The sequence below is a fragment of the Oryctolagus cuniculus genome, chromosome 16 (genome assembly GCF_964237555.1).
Source record: "Oryctolagus cuniculus chromosome 16, mOryCun1.1, whole genome shotgun sequence".
NCBI classification, from domain to species: domain Eukaryota; kingdom Metazoa; phylum Chordata; class Mammalia; order Lagomorpha; family Leporidae; genus Oryctolagus; species Oryctolagus cuniculus.
The window spans coordinates 47375960-47397646 of NC_091447.1; the positions used below are offsets into that span (position 1 = coordinate 47375960).

The 21687-nt window shown below is 42.9% G+C and overlaps 1 protein-coding gene across 21 annotated transcripts in view; it reads right to left on the bottom strand.

The window, feature by feature from the left end:
• The window catches only part of ADAM22 (ADAM metallopeptidase domain 22), a 245839-nt gene that overhangs the window by 185802 nt on the left and 38350 nt on the right, over positions 1–21687 (bottom strand). The window lies entirely within an intron of this gene.

The window sequence follows — 21687 nt, forward strand, 5'->3', positions numbered from 1 at the left end:
TTATTACAGCTGTGTTTCTCATGCCCTAACTAACATACTTAGCTCGAAGACTACACTGTGATTTGCTCTTCTAATTGATTCCTATTTTTATCTCTCTGTACTGTTGCTTTCTGTCAACACTTTACTACACAGAGAAAACAGAGACCAAAACAGCAAGGAGGAGTTTAAACAGAAAACAGCAGGGGTGCTGTTTATTGTTCAAAAGAGAATATTTCATATGGCAGGAAAAACAAACTAGATATCTAAAGAATAATAAGAGATTACTTAGCAGATGGAATGTAAAGAAATGTTTCTGTATTGGGAAAATGTATTTGTTATTTCCAGGACTTAATAATGGCCTGTTAAATTGATAAACTGTGTCATTTTGATAGATGGTATGTTCTGACAAATAATTTTTAATAAAGAATTCATCTGAGATTAAAATATTCAGTGAGATTCTAAAGATTTAACTGATTAAAAAATCCTAGAATAATGGAAAATGTTTATCCCCTGATATTCTAAATTCAAATTTGTTCTGGTAAAAGGCGAATCTTATGATTTCCCAAGAAATTTTTAAATGTTTTAAATTTTTTTAATATTTTATTTATTTGTTTGAGAGGCAGAGTGACAGAGAGAGGGAGAGGCAGAGAGAGGGTCTTTCATCTGTTGGTTCACTCCTCAAATGGCCACAAGAGCGGGGCCCGGCCCATCCGAAGCCAGGAGCTAGGTGACTCTTCCTGGTCTTCCACACAGGTGCAGGGGCCCAAGCACCTGTGCCATCTTCTACTGCTTTCCCAGGACATAGCAGAGAGCTGGATCGGAAGAAGAGCAGCTGGGACTTGAACTAGTGCCCATATGGGATGCCGGCACCGCAGGCAGAGGCTTAGCCCACTATACCACAGTGCCAGCCCCATGTTTTAAATATTTCTAAAAGCACTTGTAAATATGAAGTTATGTATCAAAACAACTATCTGGGTGGCTTTGGCATGAAACAGGAGACCAGAATTTAAATTCCAGACCCACCACCGTTCTTTAACAAACAGAAAATGCAGTCTTTGAAGTCAAAACCAAGTTCAAGTTCCAGTTCCACACACTAAGTAGCCATCAAACCCACATAAGTTAGTCCTCTTGATTCCTGATTGAAGCACATGCAAAATGGGGTTATGTTAAGCACACCCCACACACCCAGGTATGTGGGATGTCTGTGTAAAGTGAACAGCTCAGTGTTCCATGAATGTCATTCTCTCCCATCCTCTCCCTTCTCCATGTACTGATGCCTCCTTCTAAATCCTCAAAATAACCAATCTGTCTCCCATGTCCCTTTTGGTCTGCTAAATGTGAATCTGGAGAACACATTAGAATCCCTCCTATAAAGTAGTGAGAGCTACACATGGACCACTTCACAGCGTCCTAAAATATAAATATAAATGCTTCCAAAAATATCTTCTGCCAGTAACTTTTTATAGCACATGCACAATCTCTTCAAAAATCCTTGGGGGCCTTATGTGTTTTGGAGTGGAGAAACTGTTGTAGAACAGTAACAATGCACATATATTACACGCATACCTCAATGTCCCCAGCAGGACGAAGGGCAACACTCTGGGGTTAAACACTGAACATATGGCTGCAGTCAGAGCCAAAGACAGCAATTTGTCTGAGGGACTGTGGGAAGCAGAATTCCCAAGATGTGCCCCAAGATGCCCATTCTCTGGTCATTCAGTTAATACTAGTCTAGGTACCGCGGCCAGAAACTGCATGACAGAATCAAGCTGACCTCACAAGAGGAAATTGTCCTCTTTGATTCCATTGGCAAGCCCAATGGAATCACATGAGCCCTCCACAGCAGAGCAGGGAGGCAGCAGAGTCGGCGGGAAAGAGAGATGGGGATGGCAGAGGGAGAGATTCAAAGCTGGAGAGAGACTGGACAGGCCACCGCTGTCTCTGCCGTAGCCAGGGAGTGCAGGCAGCTTCTAGAAGCAACAGATGGCCAACAGTCAGCAAGGATGCAGGAGCTTCACTCCTATAATCTCACGGACCTGAAGGCTGCCAGCCTCAAAACCTTCATAGTGCATTCCTCTGCAGAGCCTGAGAAAGGTGCAGAGCCCAGGGGGCACCTTGACGCAGGTCTGCAGGCACCAGGCAGAGGGTCCAGCAGAGCTGCCCTGGGCCCGGGCTTCTTGACCATGGAACTGAGGAGCTCATTAAATGGGTGCTGCTTTTTTTTTTTTTTTAAGATTTATTTATTTATTTGAAAGTCAGAGTTACACAGAGAGAGAAGGAGAGGCAGAGAGAGAGAGAGGTCTTCCATCCGCTGGTTCACTCCCCAACTGACCGTAACAGCCAGAGCTGGTCCAATCCGAAGCCAGGAGCCAGGAGCTTCCTCTGGGTCTCCCACACAGGTGCAGGGGCCCAAGGGCTTGGGCCATGTTGTACTGCTTTCCCAGGCCATAGCAGAGAGCTGGCTCAGAAGTGGAGCATCCAGGACTCGAACTGGCACCCATACGGGATGCTGGCACTGCAGGCAGCACTTTACCTGCTAGGACACAGTGCCAAGGGTATTGCTTTAAGATGCTAAATTTAATGGCAGCAACACGAAACTAATACATGGATATCCAAATAGGGATTGTAGTGATGACTACATGCTCCAAATCTGCAATCTTTCTGTTTTCAGAGCTTTGAGGGTTTCAGAATCCCAGAAGGGAGTCAGAACTACTTATTTCTGCAACTAAATATATTTAGTATGTTAGCAACTTAATAAATACTAATAAGGCTTTGGAGCATTCACTACAATCTTATTATTATTATACTACTTCTTTCCCTTTCTTTTTTTCTTTTAAATTTTTTAAATAATTATTTACTTAAAAGGCAGAAATACAGAGACAGAAGGGAAGGGGGGAGGGAGAGAGGGACAGGGAGAGAGGGAGAGAGAGAGAGGTCGTCTATCAGCTGGTTCACTCCCCAAATGGCTGCAACAGCTGAGGCTGGGCCAGACAGAAGCCAGGAGACCACACTTCTTCATGTCTTGACATGGTGCAGAGGCCCAAGCACTTGGACTATATTTCTCTGCTTTTTGAGCCACATTAGGAGGGAGCTGGATAAGAAGTGGAGCTGGGACTCAAACCGGAGCCCATAGGGGATGCTGGCAGGTGGCAGCTTTACCTACTATGCCACAATGCTGGCCCCCTTGTTTGTATAAAACATTTTATTTTTGCTGACACCTAGTAATTGTGCACATTTTCAGGGTACAGTGTGATATTTTAATATATGCCTACAATATGTAATGATCATATCAGGGTAGATATGCCTTTAAAAGACAAACAAGTAAAAACCACAATATTCCAGTCTCAGCGTCTAACTCCCTTTCAGTCCTAAAATTCCAGTTAGCCAGGTCCCTTCAAGACACCTGGCATCAAAGACACCTGGTATCAAAGCAGCTTGCTTCTGGAGCCAAACTATGTGGTTATGAGCACCCACATATCCCAGGCACTATTCTGGTACTTCATAGGCATCAACCCACTGAACACGCCAAACAGCCCGTGAGACAGCTACTGTTGCCATCCCTCCTTTACCTGTGGAGAAATCCAGCACTGAGCAGGGTCACACAGCCAGCAACTGGTCAACAGCAGGCAGTCTGGCTACAATGTCTATGCACCTGAACTCCTGGCCACACTGCTGGCACAGGCACCATTCAATCAAACCTCTACAACTGGCACAAGAGATACAAGGTGCTTATGAATCAGAACTCAAACGTTAAATGCTTTTCAATACAAACTCTTGCACTGGTCACTTTGTGAGGCTGCATATTTCACTCATATTTTCTTCTTCAATGTTGTAAACTAAACGTGGCGTTTCCCTCCACCCCTGTTCACATGTTGAAATCCTGATATCCAGTGTGATGGTGTGAAGATGCAGGGTCTTGGAGAAGTGATTAAGTCATGAGCATGAACTGGGATTTGCACCCTCAGAGCAAGAGACACAAGAGAGATGAGGTTTTTTTTTTTTTTTTTTTTTTTTTTACTCTATGTGAGCAGGAAAGCAGGAAGGTAGCGATCTGCAAATCAGGAAGAGAGCCCTCACCAGGACTCAGCTGGCCTGTACACTGACCTTGGGCTTCTTAGTGTCCAGAACTGTGAGAAATAAATATGTTTAAGCTACCAAGTCCAATGGTGTTTTGTTACTGCAGCTCAAACTGACCTAAGACGTGGGATAGCACAGTACATTAGCCAGCCAACCAGCACAGTAGGCTGCCAAGGGTTTCCTATCATGTTGCCTTTACCCCATTACATTAAGAATTTCTAGAAAGTTGTACCTACTATTGGATCTGAAATCCCAAATAACCCAGTGACATGGCCATGTTCCTATTTTTGCAAAGTAATTCCACAGTGACCAACTGAGTGGCTGAGTCACAATTTTCCAGCTCAATAGTGCAACACCTCAGGTCAGAGAAAGCTACAAGGGCCCAGTAGGAATCTAATTTGATCTAATTTATAATGGCCAGGCACACTTAAATACAAAAAAAGAAAAGAAAAATGTTCATGGCTTTCAACAATTATCCAGAAGACATTATCTTTATTAAAATATGAGTAAGAATGGTTTTTAATAATTAAGCCTTAAATAAGTTTCTATTGGGATATCTGTAAGAGGATGAGTGTGTGGTCTACAGGTACAGGATTGAGGTTTGAGTTACATGAAACAGGTGAGAGGGCAGCGCTGTGGCATAGAGGATAAAGCCACTGCCTGCAGTGCCGGCATCCCACATGGGCACCAGTTTGAGTTCTGGATGCTCTACTTCCGATCCAGCTCCCTACTAATGCTCCTGAGAAAGCTGCAGAGGATGGCCCAAGTGCATGGTTGCTGGACCCACAGAGGAGACCTGGAAAATGCTCCTGGCTCCTGGCTTCAAACCCCAGCCCCAGTGATTGTGGTCATTTGGGTAGTGAACCAGCACTACCTCTCTCCCTCTCTGTCATTCTCTCTCAGATAGAAAAAAAGAAAGAAAGAAAGAAAGAAAGAAAGAAAGAAAGAAAGAAAGAAAGAAAGAAAGAAAGAAAGAAAGAAAGAAAGAAAGAAAGAAAGAAAGAAAGAAAGGAGGGAGGGAGGGAGGGAGGGAGGGAGGGAGGGAGGGAGGGAGGGAGGGAGGGAGGGAGGGAGGGAGGGAGGGAGGAAGGGAGGAAAAGAAGGTGAGAAGAGTGTGGCAAGTCAATGTCAGAGGGGAAAACACTAGACTCATGGTTTCCAGACCTGAACGCGTATCACGATGACCCAAGGGGCTTGCTGAAGCACAGTTTCCTGGTTCCATTCATGAGTCTGAATCAGTAGGTCTGGTGAGAACCTGGCATGGATACCCCTAATACATTCCCAAGACGGTGCTGCTGGCCCAGGAATCACACCAAGAAACCACCACCCCAGGAGGTCTGGGGTGGGCCCAGGAATCAGTAGTTTTTAAAACTCCCCAGGGTTGAGGCCACTGGGCTAGGCAAACAGTTAATGAGGAAGACGCTGTGTCTTCACATAGCTGGGATAATCTGTCACAAAACGGGTAAGCAGGCTGCAGGCCAGTTTACGGCCTGTAAAGAGCCACTTTGGTTATCAAAAGAGGAGCCTTTCTGGGCATTGCCCAGTAGCAATCCACAGTGTACGGAAGAAAAAACCCTGCATCACTCTATCTAAGTGCTGCTATTCCCAGCATCAGTCTTGCAAAGGGAGCCACAGATCAACATCTGTTATTTCTCTCAAATCTTCTGGTATTCACATCTGCAGCCATGCGTTATGAGTTAACTAAAAGGACCCTTGAAATCCCATTGCTAAAGAGCTGTTTGGAAGGCAGTTCACCACGATGGCTCTGAAGAATGTCTATTCCTGGGATACACTTTAATTAGGAAATTTGTGTGACTACACACTTTAAATGCGAGGTACATAGCAGTCACAACGAGACTCCTGGGCTTCTATAAAATGTGTTGTCTGCTCTAATCTGAGCCACAAACTTTGGAAGAGGAATCAGGGTGGGACCAGAGATAGAAAAAGAAGAGACACAAATTAGACCCACATCAATATTAGATCTAGGAAGACAGAAGCTAAGGGCAGGAAGATTACTCAAGTGACAAAGACACTAGATCTCCACAAACTGTGGTTAAAAAAGACAATCAACCATTTTCACAATTATAAGACAGATTTCAGTTAACACTTAAAAATCCCAAAATATGGCTGGCGCCGTGGCTCAATAGGCTAATCCTCCGCCTTGCGGCGCTGGCACACTGGGTTCTAGTCCTGGCTGGGGCACTGGATTCTGTCCTGGTTGCCCCTCTTCCAGGCCAGCTTTCTGCTATGGCCAGGGAGGGCAGTGGAGGATGGCCCAAGTGCTTGGGCCCTGCACCCGCATGGGAGACCAGGAGAAGCACCGGGCTCCTGCCTTCGGATCGGCGCAATGCGCCGGCCGCGGCGGCCATTGGAGGGTGAACCAATGGCAAAAGGAAGACCTTTCTCTCTGTCTCTCTCTCTCACTGTCCACTCTGCCTGTCAAAAAAAAAAATCCTAAAATAATTTTTGTAAAAAGAAAAATCTTTAGGATGTTGTTTGATATCAGAAAATCTAGATTTCATGATTAACATTATCATTATTATTAATAATTTATTAGTATTGATTAATGGTTTTATTCTGTAAATGATCATTGCTTAAGTATCTGGAATTTCTCAAGAAGTATAAATATGGATTCATGGGCTCAAATTACCCTCTTAATTTTATTTGTCAAAATTTTAGTTATTTCTTTTCATTTTTTTATTTGAAAAGCAGAGAGAGACATACAGAGAACTCTTCCATCCACTGGTTTATTTACCAAACGCCCACAACAGCTGGGGCTCAGCAGGGTCAAAGACAAGAACTTGGAACTCAACCTGAACCTGGGTCTCCCATGATGGCAGGAACCAACTACTTGAGCCTTCACCTGCTGTCTCCCATGGTGTACATTAGCAAAAAGCTAGCATAAGAAGCAGAGACACAACTTGAACCCAGGCACTCTGATATCCCAAGAAGCCTCTTAATTGCTGTACCAAATGCCTTCTCCACTTTTTAATTGTTTATTTAGTCTCATTTTATTCAAAAGGCAGAGAGGAGAGAGAGAGAGAGAGAGAGAGAGAGAGAGAGAGAGAGAGAGAGATCCCATATGCTCACTCACTCCCCAAATGCCCCCAACAGCTGAGGCTGGGTCAGGCTAAAGCCAGATGCCCAGAACTCAATCCAGATCTCCCAAGTAGGTGGAAGGGACCCAAGCACTCAAGCCATTACCTGGGAACTCCCAGGGTGCAGAAAGCTGGGCTCAGACACAGAGGCAGGACTTGAATAGGCAGTCCAATATGGGATGCAGACATCCCAAGTGGTGTTTTAATCATTGAGCCACATGCATGCCCTCAAAGCATCCTATGAATAAGGTTAATTCTGAATATATCACACTTTATGTAGAGCAAAGTTTGACAGACATCACAGAGTTGCAAAAGCATACCCTGGCTTCTTACCTATCCTGAAACACCACTTTTTAGAGTCAACCCCTTAAGTTACCTCAAAGAGGGGAGAGTACCTCTAAACAGTCACTCACATAGACTAAAAAGGGGGCTGACCCCAATCAGTGCATCATCATCTATTAATTTATCAGAGAACAAGTGATCAACAGAGTCAGGGTATCCAGGTGACCACACTTCCCAGGAGGCAGGAGGATGCACCTGAAGTGGAAGACAATGGAAGGAGTCAGCAAGGCAGGGGAGCGCGGGGCGGGGATCCAGAGCAGGCAAAGGGCTGAATTTCAGTATGCGCAGAGTTACTTTCAGGCAATATGACATTCAATACTTCTGATCTAATCAGTCAGTTGTTACAGCAAAATTAGTAACATGAAAAAATATTAAGGCAATTTATCTAGGATCTTAGTGGTTATGAATGTCAAAAGATATATGGATTACCAGCAAACAAACAAAAGTCCGTGAGAATTTCTGGGGGAGGGAGTGGCATCTGGCACAGCAGTTGAGAGGCCACTTGGGATGCTCACACTCCAGATCAGAATACTTGGGTTCAAAGTTTAAGTTTCAGCCTTGCTCCTGACTGCAGCTTCCTGTTAATGAGCACCTTATAGGTCAGCAGGTGATGGCCCAAGTACCTGGGTCCCTACAACCTACATGAGAGGCTCAGCTTGAGTTCCCAGCTCCTAGCCTGAGCTCTGACCCAGCCCGTTGAGGGCATTTAGTAGTGAACCAATGGATAGGATACCTGTGTCAGTGTGTGTGTGTGTGTGTGTGTGTGTGTTTCTGTCTCTCTCTCTCTGCCATTCAACTTTTTTTAAATTAACTTTAAATAATTCCCAGGGTTTACTGTCATGTGGCTTTTTACTCTTGATAAAGTGAGCTCCTCCTAAATCAAGTGTTAAGGGGCATGCATTTGGTAGATGGAATATTCTCATTTCAGGAGGTCTGCAAAGAACTCAGCCCTCAAGTCTGTCTAGGTTAACTTTATCCAAAAACCAGTTAGCAGAACCCACTGGCTGGCTCTCTGACTGCCACCCTGCACCTGTTTCTATTTGCTGCCAGAACTTTGATTTGGTGGAGATCCTCTCTCCTCCCACGTGACTCAGTGAACAGAGATCCCATCCCAGCTGCTGAGTGATCCTGCGTCCTCCCAACTAATCACAGAGGTATCATTTTCCTTTGTCCAGAACTGGTTTAGGAGGAGGTTTGACAAATTCTGGCCAACAAGACTTCCGAAGTTCCTGTAAAAAGGTTTCCTAGTTCCCTACAATGACAGAGAGCGCGGGTGGAGCCACTCTGGGGGCAGCCCGGTCTCTGGACTTAGAGCTCCATGAGATGATAAATCTCCTTTTGTTTCAGGCCTGGTGAGTTGGACCTTTCTGTTACCTTGAGCCCCAAGTATTATCAGAGCATGCTACAGGAAACCAATTCCACCATCTCAACGAATTCAATCAGCACTTATGGTAGCCCCTCAGCACTAACACATTGTTTTAGCATATAGACGGATCATTTTTTAAAACTACATGTTATCTCTGACAATTATATTAATAATAAAATAGAAACAATAGAAAAGAAAAACAAATTTCATTACTCATCTCTTAACAAGGATATTACATGTTATGAGTATTATCAAAAATACTGTAACGTAAATACACAAAATAGTCTACTTCATTGTTTCTGTTTCTAATGACATTTTTAAGATCTTAGAATGGTACTCTAGGCAGGTCATTATGACTAAGAATTATAAGTCTACAAGGCTATAAATATAAAATATATAAAAGATTGGATGCAGTCTGTATGGGTCTTTTGAATTTACCATAAATATTACTTGGATTACATTTAAATTCTTTACATCCAGTTTCCTTTCTTTTTCTATTCTTTTTATTTTTCATTGTTTTTTCTTTTATTAATCATTTAACAAAAATAAGTCAGGATAAAAAATTTACTTAAATTTTTCATCTGTTTCTATTCTATATAAATGGAAACATCACAACTGTTATTTTTATCTAAGGAATAATGTTTTGATTAAGAAGCCCATTCCTAACTGAAAGCATACAGTATAATGGCATACCCTAAGTTCTGGGTCTTTTCTATATGTCCTATATAGAATGTCCTATATCTGGTATTTCCCCTTTAAGAACAAAATTTAAATTTTCACAAGGAAATGGTTAAGGCATAAAGCTCTATTATTTATAACTTTTGATTGGAAATAAAGCATATGCAAACAGGATTAATCATTCATTTGCTAATTCCTCTTCCCCTGAAACATTAGCAGAGAGAAAACAAATTGATTTTTTTAGGGAAAATCTTCCATTTTTGTTTCAGTGACCATATTTTCTCTTTTAAAAGAACACAGGAGGAAAGCCAATTCTCTAGACAGGGACTAATGGGCAGCTGCCTGTAACAGAGCTATTTAACCATGCACACTGCAGGGGGCGGGGGGCTACTGCTATCACCATTGCAGGAGAGCACATTGGACCCCTGAGAAACAGGGCAACAGAAAAGAGCGCGGGGAGCACAGATTAACCTCAGGGCCTGGCTCTGCTTCTCCAACATCCTGGAGCTGGAGCAAACTGAAGTGATGGAGAGAAAAGAGAAAATTATTGCATCCTAAGATTTCCTTAAAATATGCAAGCATGACTTGCATTAAAGTGTTCAATTGAAATGCAAATACCTTCCCATAAAACATGAACTTATTATGTATCCTGTTAACGGGACTTAGTTTTTCTCCCTGAGAGTCAGGGTTGTGGTCCATGCATTCACTGAAGGGACCCCACAGTGTCTTTCTCTGCAAACTTCCACAGCTGTACCCCAGGCACCTCCCTACAGCGCCTCCCAGCGACTACTGAAACAACTGCGACCAAACCGCGGGCCACCATGTGGGTGCCACTTCCTAACAGCAAACCAGACGTCTTCACTGCTGCCTTTGGATTCTTAGCCCCTGCTTCTCAGGTCCTTTCCTGGGGGGAAGTTCAGGCAAATGTATTTCCACACCAGTTCCCAGGAAGAGCCATGAACCACTAAAAAACTTTCATTCTTAGTAACCAGGATGTTAATCTTTCTTTGTTTCTTTACACTATATTTATTATTACCATTTATACATCATTATGGGTCAGAGCTGTTCTATTTAAGACAAAATAAGAGTCAACTAGATATAACACAGCCACACTCTCTGAGACTGGCTGTAATTAATGCTCATGGGACAAAGGCGTTTTGTACAATCTGTCCTACAGATCTCACAAGCTAAGGATATATGCCAACAGGGGAAGGCACCTGGAGCAGTGGTTAAGACACTCCTTGGGATGCCTACATTCCATATTAGGGTTCCTAGGTTCAACTCCCACCCAGCTTCTCCTCCTCTTACTCTTCTTCTTTGTTTGAAAGGCATGGTTATAGAAAAAGGAGACTCATCTTCCATATTCTGGTTCAACCCCCAAGAGCCCACAACGGCTGGGTCTGGGCCAGGCTGAAGCTAGGAGCCTAGAACTCCATCTGGGTCTCCTATGTGGCTGTCAAGGGCCCAACTACTTGAGTCATCTTCTCTGCCTTCTGAGGCTCATTAGCAGGGAGCTGGGACACAAGTGGAGTAGCCAGAAACTGAACGAGTAGCCATATGGGATGCCAGTGTGGCAGGTGGCAGCTTAATCCACTGCATCACAACACGGACCCCTCAGCTCCACTTCTGATTCCAGCTTCCTCTAATGCACACTCTGGGAGGCAGCTGGTGACAGTCCAGGTGGCTGAGTCCCTGCCACCACCATGGGAGACACAGATGGAGTTCTTGGCTCTTGGCTTCAGCCAGACCCAGCCCCAGCTGTTGTGGGCATTTAGGGAGCAAACCAACAAATGGAAGTTCTTTCTCTCTCTCTCTGCCTGTCAAATAAATCAAAATAAAAAATTTTTGAGAAGATATTCACAGTGTGGAGTAACACACACACATAGTAAGAAACATTATTTCAAAGATGAAGAGCAACAAACCAGCTCTCTGCAGATGGCATCACCCACAGTAAGCATGCACCTTATACCTTACTCTAACATAGTCTGTACTACAAAACAAACACAGCTATTACAAAACAGGTTTCCAATTACTGGAGTTGGATCTTTTATTTTGCAAAGATTTTGCTCACTCAGTATTTTAACAGCCATATCCCGAACATAATTATATTGGGTATGTGTAGGAGACCCAATTCACTATGCCTGGTCCAGTTCCCCATGGTTGAGAGGTGCTGTCACGGCCAGATAGTTCAGCAGCCTTCAGTAATTTAGCACCTGAAGGAAAATAACCATGGGCATCCATGATTGAAGCCTCAACATGTCTCCTAATCACTGCTAACGACTCAAAAGAATTTTGCAATTATGCAAAAACACAAACCCATATGTCAACTTTCACTGTTGACTGGGGGCTGGTGTTGTAGCACGGGGGTTAAGCCGCAGCCTACCATACCAGCATCCCATAAGGGCCACAGTTTAAGCCCTGACTGCTCCACTTCTAATCCAGCTGTCTGTCAATGTGCCTGAGAAAGCAGCAGAAGATGCCCCAAGTGCCTGAGCCCCTGCCACCCTGTGGGAAAGCCAGAAGAAGCTCCGTGGTCTTGGTTTCAGCCTGGCTGGGCCCCCACCATTGCAGCCATTCGGGGAGTGAATCAGTGGATGGAAGATCTCTCTGTCTTTTCTTCTCTCTGTAACTCTTTCAAATAAGTAAAGTCAATCTTTTTTAAGAATAAAAGTATTGATTGTTATCCAGTAAATTATATTTTCAACTCATCTAATAACTCTGTAATAAAAACACACAGCAATCATTTCAAGTATAAAAATAGTATGTAGTGGGGCAGTGTTGTGGTGTAGCACTGGCCTGCAGCACCAGCATCCCATATGGACACCAGTTCGAGTCCTACCTGCTCCACTTCCGAACCAGATCTGTGCTAATACACCTGAGAAAGCAGCAGAAGATGGCCCAACTCCTTGGCCCCTTCACCCACATGGGAGACCTGGAAGAAGCTCCTGGCTCCTGGCTTCAGATCGGCTCAGCTCCAGCTGTTGCAGCCATTTTGGGGAGTGAACCAGTAGATGGAAGACCTCTCTCTCTCTCTCTCTCTCTGTCTCTACTTCTCCCTGTAGCTCTGCCTTCAAATAATTAAATAAATCTTTAATGATTCCTACATTAGATTTTAAAAAACTATATAAATCCAAGCAATATAGATATACCTAACATAAAAAAGTATGTATATGTTATTTTCCTTAAAAAGTTAAATAACATATCATCTTGGTTATACTATTACATAATATTCTAATTATTTTATGTACAATTTAAATATGCTCATAAATTATTTAAATATGTAGCTTTCCCCTATTAATGGGAAAAAAGTAGGTACTTTCAAAGATATCTAGATGTTATTTTAAACAATCAAATAAAAACTAACGTGTCCACACAGAAGCTGTTCTTTTAGAAACAAAGGTGAAAGCAAACAGCTTACAGAGATGAGCTCTGCGAAGGCACACAGTGGCCTGACTCCACTATGCTCCGCTCTGATCTAGCCTCATGAAAGCACTGACCGGGGCCTCGCACAGTGTCCTCTCCACCCACGAGTCTGGCCCTCTGAGCCCTATGAAGGCCCATTGCCCCTGGGGTCCTCCAGGAGTCCTGCCAGACCCTCCTTCAGAAACAATTTCCCAAGACTCTGCCTTGGGTCACTCTTTGATTCTTTGCCAGACACAGCCAAGACCTTCCGGTGCCTTAGATTTCCCCTTTGCTCTGGGCTACGCAGCCAAAGGCCATCAGGCAAGCTACCAAGGCCACCCTGAACGAAGCCCAGGAGACTGCGGCCCCAGAGAGGAGGTCCAGTCATGGTTTGACTTTCAAAGTTAGAGCCAAGAAGAAAAGAAACACAGCTAAGACATAAGAAAGGTGAGGTCCACATAAATCAGAATCTTCCAAAAGTTCACTATATATTTCCAAGGCACAATTTTATTATGACTCAGTGAGCATGAGATCAGTCATGAAAAGCACAGAACTCTTTCAGGCCTTGCATAGACACACAGCTGGGAAGCTGAAGCCTTGGTAACTACTACCCGTGACATCACTCTTCCTGAAAAACAGAGTTTATAAAATAACAGCACCAAGGCCGGCGCCGCGGCTCACTAGGCTAATCCTCCGCCTTGTGGCGCTGGCACACCGGGTTCTAGACCCAGTCCGGGCACCGGATTCTGTCCCGGTTGCCCCTCTTCCAGGCCAGCTCTCTGCTGTGGCCAGGGAGTACAGTGGAGGATGGCCCAAGTGCTTGGGCCCTGCACCCCATGGGAGACCAGGAGAGGCACCTGGCTCCTGCCATCTGATCAGTGCGGTGCACTGGCGGCGGCGGCCATTGGGTGGTGAACCAACGGCAAAGGAAGACCTTTCTCTCCGTCTCTCTCTCTCACTGTCCACTCTGCCTGTCAAAAAATAAAAAAATAAATAAATAAATAAATAAAATAAAAAATAAAAAAAAATAACAGCACCATTTAAAATATTAGAAGTCCACTTTATAAAACAGCTTAGCATTTCACAAAGCAATTAAACATAAAACTACCATATAAACCTAGTATTCCATTTCCAGGTATCTACCAAAGAGAAATGAAAACATACACCCACGCAAAGACTGGCATGTGAATGTTCGCAGCAGCATAATTCACACAACCAAAGGGAAAAACATGAATGTCACCATCAGGTGCATGGAGACATGCGATGTGGTGTTTCCTCACAGTGAGATAACATTCAGTAATAAAAAGGAAAAGGAATGAGCTACTGGCATATGCTACATCACAGGTCAACTGCAAAAACATGCCAAATGAAAGAAGACAGACATGTGAACACATGGAAGGAATTCAAAAGGTTCATGGAAAACAGAATTGGAAAGTAAGTTTACTTTGGTATAAAAAAAACTATTGAAATCCATTCATAAAAAGAGTCTCCAAAAAGTTCATGGAAAATGTATGTTATGAAAAAGCTATGCATGGGTTTCAAAAAATTTTGCAACAAAATAAATTCTATTTTAATTGCATATTTCCACAAACTTGCTGAAATACCTTTACATTGTATGATTCTTTTTGTAGGCAATGTCCAGAAAAGACAAATTTATAAAGACAGAAAGTAGATTAGTGACAGCCTTGGGCTACAAAAGAAAGAGGCCTAGGTGTAAATGAGGATTACAGTCTTAATGGAGGAGCAAAGGTATTTAAAAATGATTCATGGTGATTGATTTACTCAGTAGAGTTAATAAAAATCATCAAATGGTATGCCTGAAACAGGTGAATTTTATGACATGTAAATACACATTGATAAAATAGTTTTTTTTATCAAAAGGGTTTCACTTAATGTAATAAGTACGTTCTTTAAAGTCTGCATGTTATATCTGAGGTTATATAGCTGATAAGATAATCACAAATCAAGATAATTTTGAGACAGAAGATACAATACAGAAGAAATTTTAGAAATTTGTTCTAAAAAGCACACAGATAAATACTGATAAAGCTGGAACTCTCCATGACATGCACGATACCTTGCAAAATTTTATAGAATTTCCCAAAATTAGCTAAAAACAAGTTGAAAACTTGAATTTATCAACAATCACCAAATACATTATTTATCAGGGAGCAGGTGTTTGACCTACTAGTTAAGACACTAGGTAAGACATCCACACCCCACGTGGGACTGTCTGTGCTCAGTGCCCAGCTCCCACTCCCAATTCCAGCTTCCCATTAATGCAGACTGTGGGAGGAAGCAAGTGATGGTATAAGTAACTGGGTCCCTGTCACCCATGAGGCATACCTCGACTGAGTTCCCAATTCCTGACTTTGACCTCTTCCCAGCCCAGGCCACAGTGCACATCTGGGGAGTGAACCAGAAAATGGGAGTGCTCTCTCTCTGCCTCCCAAATAAGGAATTTTTAAAAAATTATTTATCAAGTTCATCTCCTAACAAGATTCTAAGACTAAACAGGATAATAATGACTTTTGAACATTCAAATGTATGTGTGTTTTAAATATATATTTAAAATATATTTAAAAATATGCAATAAATATGTTAGTATATTTAATTTTGAGCAATACTACTTTGTGGTAATAACATTTTTCTTGGTTGCTTTGGTAATAGGAATAGTCCTACTACTCATGAATGCCTATTTTTAACTGTGAGAGTAAGTTTTTGTCATGCTACCAGTTAAACCAGTGTGTATATATATGTATATAAATTATAAATACATACATACAAATACATAATTTCTATTCTATGCAAGAAAATGTTCCACAGCATTTTCTGTTACCAAAAATTATTTTTTAAAAACTTATTTATTTGAAAGGCAGAGTTACAGAGAGAGAGAGAGAGAGAGAGAAGGACAGAGAGAGAGATATTTCATCAGCTGGTTCACTCTCCAAATGGCTGCAACAGCCAGGGATGGACCAGGCTGAAGGCAGGAGCCAAGTGCTTCTTCCAGGACTCCCATTTGGGTAGCAGGGGCCCAGGCACTCGTGCTAGCTTCTGGTGCTTTTCCCAGGCACAGCAGCAGGGAGCTAGATCAGAAATAGAGCAGCCAGGACACAAACCAGCAGCCTTATGGGATGCCAGTGCCACAGATGGTAGCTTAACCTGCTATACCACAACGCCAGCCCCCCAAAACTCATTTGTATAGCTTTTTAACTTGATATCCTCCTACCCAAAAGACTCATAGCAGTCTCATTTACAAATGTATGTGCAAAAATTCTAAACAATACAGTGTAACAGCAAGTCCACTTAAGTAATGCATAATGGGATACCTGGAGAAACTCAATTTTAAAATCTTGAACCATAAACTGCCTTAAAAGGCACTCAGTTGCAGCATTTCACAATGCAAACTAGAATTTGCAATCAGGCAGCCTTGGGCCCTGCACCCCATGGGAGACGAGGAGAAGCACCAGGCTCCTGCCTTCAGATCAGCGCAGTGCGCCGGCGGCAGCGCGCCAGCCGTGGCGGCCATTGGAGGGTGAACCAACAGGCAAAAGGAAGACCTTTCTCTCTGTCTCTCTCTCTCAGTATCCACTCTGCCTGTCAAAAAAAAAAAGACTGTCAAGCCACGGGAGTAAGATCGTCAGTCTGATCTCACTGCTCTGAGAGTAGGGGTTTCAATTTCTGCTTCTGAGGGTGGAGTGTCCAAAGCTCTTCACCCTGAGGCAAAGTGCAAGGTGCCTGGGACCAGGAAAGAAAGGCCTTGCCCTTTGTTCTGCTGACTGAGCAGGGCATCTGTCTCTGCTCTCTGAGAGGTGACACTGACCCTCCACAGGAAGGCCTGCGGATGGCTTTGGGTTCGTGGGTTCTTGGGTCATCACTCTGGCAGATGTTAGCAGCTTTTAGTGGTGACAGCAGGGAAGCTGTCACTGCGGGGGATACACCAGTGGCCGGCACACAGCGGCAAAATAAAAGGTCAGAGACCAAATCTCAGAAACAGGTAAGGGAAATACTTAGGGACAGAGGTCATTCAAGGGATAGAGGTCATTCAGAGCAGGATGGCCTCCTGGGGCTTGTGCCATAATAATTTAAATAGAAACAGAAAGTGTAATTCCACTTTATGGTCACAACTAGAGAAGTCAGCAACATAAGAGACAGGACAATGACATATCCAACATGACAAGTAGTTTATCCTCTGCGATCAAGAATAACTTTTAGAAATGAGAAACATTAATAAAATAAATCACAATAACAGGTCAAACAAAAAAATTCACAAGTTACTTTAATTGACTAGAAAGGCAAGCAATAAAATCTAATACTCATTGCTTTAAAAAAAATTGATCTGGGGGCCGATGTTGTGGCATAACAGATTAAGCTACCACCTGCAGTGCTGGCATCCCATATGGGCACCAGTTCAAGTCCTGGCTGCTTCTCTTCTGATCCAGCTCTCTGCTAATTCGCCAGGGAAAGCAGAGAAGATGGGCCAAGTCCTTGGGCCCCTGCACCCAAGTGGGAGACCTAGATGGAGATCCAAACTCTTGGCTTCAGCCTAGCCAGCCCCAGCTGTGGTGACCATTTGGGAAGTAAACCAGCAGATGGAAGACCTCTCCCTGTCTCTTCTCCTCTCTCTGTAACCCTGCCTTTCAAATAAATAAAATAAATATTAAAAAAAAAAAAGATGAAAAAGATATAGGATACTGCTTTAGCGGGATAAAGATTAGCTCTCACAAATCCGTATTTAATGTCTGATTAACAATGAATACCACACATACCTTACACATCACAGTCTGCACTCTGCACCAAGGACACTGTCACTCTCTACAACCACCTTATCTAACCTAGTCATTGTCTCAGACTAGAATGCAAGTTCCCTCTGAGGTGGGTTCTTGTTGCCTTTTTCTTCTGAGTCCTCACAGTCTAAAAGAGTTCCTTGCACTCACTAGGCATTTACAAATTCTATATACATGTTCAAGTGTGCACATGTCTGTATGTATTTACATATGTGTATACGTGCATGTATATATGTACACATATATGTACACATATGTTATGTGTACAAAATGAAGATAAGGCTCCCATGCTACTCAACACTGATTCGTCTTCTACATAATTTTTCATTTGAATAAATCTTCACCATAATGAAATTAGTGGAAGAGCAAGATATTCAGTCATTAATTTAATAATAGTGAGCAATGTACTATTAGTATCATAAAATATCATCACTTAATTATAATCTTATCACTAATTTTGATCTTCATTATCAACCACACTATATAAAGAGCATTGTTAAGAAAATCAGATTCTTCCAGAGATGTTTCTCATTCCCAGTTGATTCCATACCCTGCTTATTACCCACTGTGATTCTTACTTTGCCTGCAAGATCAAGGACCCCAGAGGAAATGAAACAAGAGATGACTGAATGGCAAGTGACTCTCCTAAGTGAGAGAAGTGAAGACTGACTTCACCCATCCAAGCGGAATTGTGTTCCTTATGTGACGCTGTCCCTGCTTCTTCCCATCCCTGGCCCGCCCTTACCCCTCTTGCGGCATCCACATCTGCAGGTATCTGTCACACCTGAGTGCCTCGCTGTCCTATGCCCCACTGTGACACAGGAGGTTCCTAGAGCAAGAGGAACCACACCTTGCTGTTACTGAAACAGGAAGAATGAGAATTTGCAAAAGACAGGCAGAATTTAGGAACTGGATCACCCAAGATCTGAGAGCCATGCAACAAAATCTCTCGTCTTCCCAATTATCTTTCATGGTTCGCATCGCTAAACAACCAACCACAGCCCCTTTGTCTCTTTGTATATGGGAGTGGGGGCAGCTGTCCAGTCACCTGTTCTGACAGGATAAGGAGTACCATTGAGAGGGAAATGTTCTCAGCATTCTTACCCAGCTTTGGGCAGTTTAATTATCCACTTCTGGAAGACCCGGAGAGAGATTCACAGCAAAGGCCATGGCCCGACTTGCTCAGATGACCCAGCTAAAAGTCTTTATGGAGCCTTTGTCTTCCAGAGGAATGTCTCACAATAAAGTGTAATACCCACTTCTGCCCTCGGCCAAGGTCCCAGGGAGCCTCCGCACTGGCGTGGCCAGGCCAGGCAGGCTGTGTGTCTGATTTTGTTAAAATCAGCTGCTCCAAAGAGTGACACTTCACAACTGTGACCCCAGGAGGGAAAAATTACTTCCTTTTCTTCATAATATGTCTTCATAAATTACTACCCTTTTCTTCATAATCTTGACAGAACAGGAACTGGCTGTGCTTTTCATTTTCAACTGTTCCACACTTTTTATCTGCCTGTTGTAGAAGCTGCTACCCAAAGGTTGAACTCTTGTATAATCTGGTTACAGAAAATTGTGCTTACTGAACATTCAGAAGGAATGTTACATAATGATACTTTCCCTTCCATTCCAGCTACACATGGACTTACTTAATTTTCCTCCAGTTAGAAAAATCCTACTTGTTCCACAACCCCAGAACTGTTTCATATGGAAAAAAGCTTTAAAAGAGCTATAACACAATATACAAACTGAAACCATGACATGGAAACATCCTACATACGAACAGGATCAAAATGCTGCATCACATCCTTGTGGCGTGTATAGTGTAAAGAAAACAGCGACCTTCTCCTTTAGGTTGCACACAGATCGCAGGCCAACAATGGACTCAGGGAACAATTCTCAGCCCAGGCAACCTCCATTCATGCTACTGTCTATCCCCTGGACTTGAAATAAGAAGAGAAACACCCACTAAGGGGTTCCTGCCACTATCTCACAGGATTCTGAGTTTCACGCTCTGAGCTGACACCGTCCCCTGTTTTCTGAGTCACTACAGTCCACCTCCTGGACTTTGGCCCCCACGCTGTGCAGACACAGCAGTGAAGGAAAGAAAATCTCTGCCCTAAGGAGCTCACATTCTACTGGGAAGAAGAAGACCAAAACCAAAATATCAAGTATTAGGTGACCACATGTCAACACTAGTAGTCGAGTTTTTTTGACCTGCAAAAACAGTAACAGAATATGAATCAACCTATAAAGTAAATGCTAATGAATATTATTTTTAAAATTAAGTAGAAGAGACTAAGTAGATGGAGGATGGCAGATTGAGGGCTGGCTGAGAGGGTTACAATATAAAATAGGACCAGGCGGACGTTTGACCTAGTGATTAAGACCCTGGTTTGGGACATCTATATCCCATACTGACGTATCAGGGTCTGAGTCCTGGCCCCTGCTTCCTGTTAATGCACACCCCAGAAGGCGGCAAGTGACCCCAAGCAGTGAAGTCCTGCCACCCACATGGGAGACCTGAATCAGGTTTTTGGCTCCCTGCTTTGGTCCGGCCCACCTCTTGGCCATCACAAGTACGTAGGGAAGGAACTAACAGATATGAAATTTCTCTCTCTCTCTCTTCTGCTATTTCTCAAATAAAATAAATTTTCAAAAATAATAAAATACAATAAAGCAGGTGATTAGCCTCTAAGGAGTAGAATTATGTGACAGGTTTTGTACTTTTCCATTATTTTTCCTTTGCCCCCCATTATTTTTCTAAAGAGTACACATTGCTTTAAAATGATTTTTTTAAAAGTGTTTATGCATTAACATTAAAGTTGCAGAAAAACTGAAATGAGCCATTTTAACATTTAAATTTAGAGTTTCATATCTAGTAGAAATATAAAATACAGATCATAAGATCATACTAACACAACCTTGCTCATGCCCTATTAAATTAGATTTTAAAATACGTGTGATTAAAAGAAGACAATTAATTATATGAGAGAATTTCAAAAAGTTCATGAGAAGTAGGACAAAGGTAGTTTATTCTGGTGTGAGAGTTTGAATCTTGGATTAACATGGTACAGCGAGCTAATAAGCTGCCACCGGTAACACCAGTATCCCATATCGGGGCACCAGTTGAAGTCTTGGCTGCTCCACCTTCCAGTCCAGCTGCCTGCTAACGTGCCTGGGAAAGCAGCAGAAGATGACCCGAGTCCTTCAGTCCCTGCCACCCAATGCGGGAGACGTGGACGGAGCTCTGAGACTAGCCCTAGCTGTTTTCAACATTAGAGGAGTGAACGGGCAGAAAGAAGATCTATCTCCTTCTGTTCCCCCCCCCAAATAAATAAATAAAAAGATTTTAAAATCTATACAAAGTTTTTTCCTAATATGTACTTCTCATGATCTTCTGAAAACCTCTCATATACATCTTAAGCCAATAATTTTTTAAAATATTTGTTTGAAAGGCAAAGTGACAGAGGGAAAGACAGAAAGTGCATGTGAAGAGAGAGATCGTCCATCAGCTGGGTTATTCCTCAAATGTCCACAACAGCCAGAACCAGGTCAAAGCCAGGAGCCAGGAACTCCAAGTGGGTGGCAAGGCCCCACATACGTGGTCCATCATCTGCTGGCTCCTGGTGTATTAGCAGAAAACTGGATCAGAAACGGAGACAAGACTTGATTCCAGGTACTTTGATAATGGGATGCAGGCGTCCCAAGTGGTGGCTTAACCCACTATGCCACCTCCTTAACTCATAACGCCCACCTCCTTAAGCCAATAATTTTAAAAATAAAAAACAAACTGTTCTTTAATGAGTATAGAAAAATACAATTTAGTTACATTTTTAAAATACGCATGATCAACCTAAAAACAGCTCCTACTCTTGTTATCATCCAAATAGCAAGTTTCCACCAAACATGCTTTTCAGTACTTAAATTAGTTGTGCACTACAAAATTTGGGAGAGAGGCATG